This window comes from Squalius cephalus (genome assembly GCF_949319135.1).
Source record: "Squalius cephalus genome assembly, chromosome: 17".
NCBI lineage: Eukaryota > Metazoa > Chordata > Actinopteri > Cypriniformes > Leuciscidae > Squalius > Squalius cephalus.
In genome coordinates, this window is record NC_137138.1 from 10,672,400 (window position 1) to 10,678,171 (window position 5,772).

Below are 5,772 nucleotides of genomic sequence, written 5' to 3' on the forward strand. Positions count from 1 at the left end.
GCCATGCTTTTGCATTCTACAAGCACAGAAAATCTGAAGTTGTATTTCATTTCTCACTCTTGCGTAGCTATTAAATCCTGCGCTCTGGATTTTCTTCTGCAAGTTCAGGCAAAGGTGACGCAATGTTAAGAGAGTCAGAGAGGGCATCGGCACCTTGCTGCAGAGCTCGGGCGCCTGGCCTTAGGGCCCCGACCGCTCGCTAGTGAGGCATGGAGGCCACAGTGCTGAAAATCCCATCAAGCCGCAGTTCCAGGTCTACGCGCAAGAAAGATGAAGCATGCTAGCTCATCAGGGGACACGGCCAAGCCCTGATGCCTCTCCTCTTCTTGTCCCCCACCCCAAAACTCTCTCTACCTCTCTTTCGCATTCACTTCCCACCACTTTCCTTCAGGGAGAGTGTTGCAAGGCCAACAAGCCGGAACCCCATGCGCTAGCCTCAGGGGCTGTTGCTCGCTTGTTGAATAAAGGAGCTGACTAGCTGATTGATAGACCTGCACCAGCCCATGCCCCTTGCACGTTTCCTGGATCACTGCTTTAAATAAGAATCCTTTGCCGGACGGCCCGGTTTCAGCATTCGTTAAATCTGGTTCTTGATGGATGGCACCAATTTTCTGCCAAACCCGGATGAGCCACCTAAGCATCCCCCTTTCCCTTCTCTGCCTCAGGTAAATCCCCCAGAGCCAGAGTGAACAGGAGTATTCTAAAACGGTATCAATCACACCAAAGGCCACTCTGCCATGGAGCAATGTTTCAATTATACCTCCCGCTCCCTCCCGACTATATCGCCCTGTCCCGACACCCCCGTTGTGCCCTCCGGCCAAAGCTGAGAGCTCTCCATCTCCCCGGCAACAGGAGCCTCTTTATCTCTTTTAATTCATTTCAGGGTTATTTATAAGCAACTCTATCATCCCCCCAAGGGTTGTACCAACCCCAGAGCTGACAGATGCTGCCAAAGCTAGAGTAAGCCGCTCTTGCCTGCTAGCACACCACTCGGTCCGAAAGATATCGTCTGGAGCCCACTGGGCCCTGAGCTTTGTCAGTCTGGCGCGATGGGAGACAGACGGGTGAGAAAAGTTAAGCAGGTGCAAGCCCATAGTCTCTGGTGCGTCAGGGTCATTTGTTACCCAGCAAGGACAGACAAGTTCCCCTCAGACACGACTCGGCAGATGGGAGGTCACTCTTGCGAAGGCGGGAAACCTTCAACTGAGAGCGGTTTTAGCAGCCCTGCAATTTTACAAGTCTGACCATATCAAACACACAAACTGGATAGTGAATCATCAGGATGAACAATTCTGGAATTGACAGCTTATTCAACACAGCTTTTGCTCTTAAAGGGACAGTTCACCTAAAAAAAACAAAAATTAAATTTGTCATGTCATCATTTACTCTCACGTCGATCTAAAGAAATCATAGATTTCACTCATACAGTACATTCCACAACAGTCTGTTCCACCAAAACTTTGTTTAAATAAGCTTATAAAAGGATTATAAAACAAATCCATATGAATCAAGCAGTTTCATCCAAGTCCTCTGAAGAAACAATCACTTAAAATGAAGGACTAAAGTCATATGGGTTTGGAACATCATGAGAATTTTCATTTTCAGGTGAACTAATCTTTTACACAGAAAGTAATTAATTAATTAATAACCTTCTCAGCCTAAGCTCATCTCATTCAAGTTTGTGTACCTTTAAATATGGCAATGATGCCAAACACCATTGGTTCTTATGCATTTCATAACCAAATGGGAAGATTCTATCTTTTCCCCACATAAAGCTGGATTCAAGACTTGGGAAATTAAGCAAAAGTCATATGTGCCAGAGTTATGGTACTTTAGTTGAGTTTGGCAGCCTCTGGAACAACATGGACATACTTCCAAGGATCTCTTTTATGGTCTACAGAAAATAAAGAAAATCATATTAGTTTAGTTCAATGTGAGGGCAAGTAAATTATAATATTTTAAGTTCTGTGTGAGCCATGCCTTAATTATAGCACACGGCCAGACTTAATTAAATTGCATCAGTAGATCTGTGCCTCTGGTTGTTATGAGAAATTAAATGCTCCCCACCCCACCATCTGCATCTACCTAAAAATGAATAAAAAGGTATATTTACTTGAAAGATTTATAATCCACCATCGAAAATAAAAAGAAAATGTTATCCATTCAGTCAAATAAATTCCCCGCTTTTACATCAGTGTAATTCTGAATGTCATAAAATTTTATAATTAATGAAACACTCCGCCATCTTTCTCCATTGCTCCCTTGGCTAATCAATGTCACATTCAATAAGCACCCATTTATGACATTTTGAAAGTTTCAGCTTCAGAAATTACAGCTAATTTTTCTCAATCTCCTCATTTTTTCAGACACTGATTTTGAGAGGCATCGCAGTTGGTGAACCAGAGTTTTACTTCGGCACAGTTCATAAAGTATGACATTACTCAAGGTCAAGTAGCACTCGGAGCAGCCAAGGTCCTGTTTCCAGCAGTAACCCCCTCCTCCCATTGCTTAGTTTCAAAGCTTAATATGCTCGTCCATCAGAACAGCTGGGTTCTCAAACATGAATGATCCACTGTGGAGATCCTGCCTATTATCAGTCTCATTAAATACCCCCGTCTTTATGATCTCCTTCCGGCCATGACTATTGATTAAAAATTCAACACTAAATGAAGTTAGATCAATGCATATTTCATTAAATCATCAACCCTTTACCAGAACTTAAGTTTACCTTTCACACGAGGCCCGGCATGCGTCATCGCTCAGGGAACTTGTGGATATGTGATACTAAATGTGGCATGTCTGCCACAAGGGATCTTCATCTTCAACTGTGAAGCAAGAAAAAGGAAATCTATTAAAAGCATGCTTTTAACCACTCAAGTATTTCAGAAAGAGTGCATGTATGGAAATGGTTTAGCAGGGCCACAGGTGCTCTAAAGTGTCTCCACACAGAAGTTATCATTTAATGTACCATTCCACCAGATGAGCTTTTTATATAGTGATACTCAGTTTTCATTAGCTTGAGGATATCTGCTCATTTCTTTTATTTGCTATGCACAACCGAATGTTCATTGATTTTGAAATAAAGAAAAAAATTATTGCCACAATTTGGAGATTTCCACTATTCCACTCATGAAAAAAACAGCCTAAGGTGGGTTAGCTCCTGTATCTGCCTGGCCAAGCTAGTTAGACTGGTCTGCTTTGATGGTTTTAAGGTTTTTGGGCTAACCAGTCTGGCTGGAAGACTAGATAGCCACCTATACCTAGTTTAAACTGTTGTTTTCAGCACACACTGGCACTTCTAACTCCATATGGCACAAACGCAAAGCACCTAATTAAGACAATTTAAACGTATCACAACCATTTGTTTTCAGTAACTGACATATTCTCAAGAGAAACGTGCTATTCAATTAAATATTAACTAAACAATGAAACAAAACCTAATAGAATGCCTAAACAACTATTGGTACAGACTAAATGTTAACCATCAGAAAAGAAAAGTTATTCAGGAGTGTAGCAAATTGAAGTTAAGATGAAACAGAAGTGACCGATCTTTTCTTCCGTATTGGTGGCGTACACTACATCAGAGTAAAATGAATTATGGAAAAAAAGAGACTCAGTTCATCGGTTGTTGAAAGAAATGGGCAGCGTTTAAGTGACAAAATGATTAGAGAAGTCCGGCATACTGTACGTCACCAGAGAGAAGTCTGACATTTCACCATATTATTGAGCTACGACATTGATTAAATTACAAGGTAGAAAATACAAAATGATAATGCATTATGATGAATCACTTACAATTTAATCAACGATCTGCATTTGGAAAATAAATAAATTTTCATTTCACTAAATACTTAAAAAGTATTTTAAGTACATAGGGTCAATAGGCTCTTTCGCCTATTCTAGGCAATTTTGATGTCATGTTGACTTAAAGGTCAGTTTAGACAAATAGATATTTATGGACATGATATGAAAGCAATTTTGTTTAGGGTGAAAACAAGGATATGCTGTCACTCTTAAAACTCTCATATTGTACATACATATATAAATATTGCATATATAAAGGAGCATAAAACCACATATTTGCTTCTCTGACGGCACACAAACTCAAAGGTTTGAAGCCAAAACTGCAGTTGGATCAGCCAGCACACAATCTGGTTCCATTCCTTTTCATAAACCACAATACAACAAGTGGACTTTTAGACATCTGATCATTGGTTCCTCCCAGGAAGACTAGTAGTATGGTATCAGGGGGTTGGGGGGGGGAGTTGGGTACACACACAGCCAGATACACACCTGCGAGTGGAGCCGATGGGCTTGATTCACCCTGGCACAAAAACAGAACAACTGGCGGGGCTCTTCTGCAGATGGGCACGCAGGTGGGCATAAGGCAGGGCAGGGGGCCTCTGCCAGGTTTGTGTCGTCCTTGTAGCTCGGAGTAGGTGCACTTCTTTTTTTCCAGTTGATCACATCTGGGCTGAGGTCCACAATGCTTTCAAAAAGGGAATCAATGTGAAGCTGTACTGCCCCCTAAAGGAGCTTCATGTAACTGCATGGTACTAGCAAACACTATATTAGGCTATATTTCTCCACGCAAACTTTACGCCTCCAAATACCTTGAACTTAGAGGAGAATTTATACAGCTCCACAGCAAACAAATCCATTTATAGCTGATGAAAAAGATATGAATGCACAGTTGGAGTAAATACTGAACAGATTTCGTCTAACAGGTCATTCCATCACCAAGCGGTGGAACGAGAGCTTCAATTGGGTCTAAATGAGAACAGCCGCGTTGTTTGTTGTTTTTGGGCACGAGTGCGCTTACTCACAATGTGTCACCATGAGTCATTGAGCTTCTGCTGGTATAAACAACAGCCGCGCAAAAACAAAAACTATTTGTCAGTGACGAACGCGATGGCACGTTATCAAAAGCCAAAGCTTATCGCAGACTCCGCCCACTTCGTTAAAAGGACCCTCTCACGACGCGTTAATTTCAAACAATATTAGAACGCTGTCTTTAGACCCAAAAACTATATCATTGTAGACGGGCAAAGCCACAAACAGCATTGATTTCTGAGGAATGGAATACAGACAGCTAATCGATAAGAGTGTGTGTCTTCTGCAGGCCGTGAGTGCAAATCAATGTCGGGGAGGCGTCATTGACAGGCAAAGTAAACCTGCTCTAAAGCACAGTTAGTGGTTACCGCCAACGTTTTAGAAGGGGCACATGTTGTCAAAATCAATTTGGTAAAAAAAACGAACACTCACAAATTGCTTATTTTAAGCATTGGACCTTTGATTTAGATCTAACAGATCAAGGGGTTAGATCAGTTTCAACATTTAACGAGATTTTCATCAAAATATAGACTATCTGTGTTGAGGGTGAGATATGAGGGTGAGTAAATCATGATAGAAATGAAATTTTTGGGTGAACTATCCCTTCAAGTAAACGTTCATGCTGTTAAATACTATTTTACTTTTGTAATGTGTGCATTTCAAAGGGAAATGGAATATTCAATGCAAGATGATGCAGGGCGGGACTTCATTTTATCCTGAGGCATCATGCACCTGTTTTTTTTAGGGGGCAGCACTGGTTCTCCTGGTTCACCTGGAGCCCTAGGCAAGACAAGACGTGACCAGAAGATAAAAATACTTTATTAACTTGGCAGTTCTTAAAATTAGTCTTTAGCGGGGTTGTATTCTGGTAGTTTTTGTTTAGCAGCAAATTATAAGCTTAAGGTGCGACTCGATTCGACTTGATTGGACTAAATGTAC

General features: G+C 41.4%; 1 long non-coding RNA gene across 3 annotated transcripts; it reads right to left on the reverse strand.

Moving 5' to 3' along the window:
* Nucleotides 1–1,369: 1,369 nt before the first annotated feature.
* LOC307145089 lies at nt 1,370–4,960 on the reverse strand. Of its 3 annotated transcripts, XR_013818894.1 has the most exons (4): nt 4,614–4,960; nt 4,294–4,474; nt 2,729–2,825; nt 1,987–2,085 (listed from the first exon to the last, which is right to left on the reverse strand). It is a non-coding gene; the product is annotated as an uncharacterized lncRNA (long non-coding RNA). The 3 variants fall into 3 exon arrangements; XR_013818893.1 differs by lacking the exon at nt 1,987–2,085 and adding an exon at nt 1,370–1,894 and having other exon boundaries at nt 4,294–4,960; XR_013818895.1 differs by having other exon boundaries at nt 4,294–4,960.
* Between the last annotated feature and the right edge of the window lie 812 nt (nt 4,961–5,772).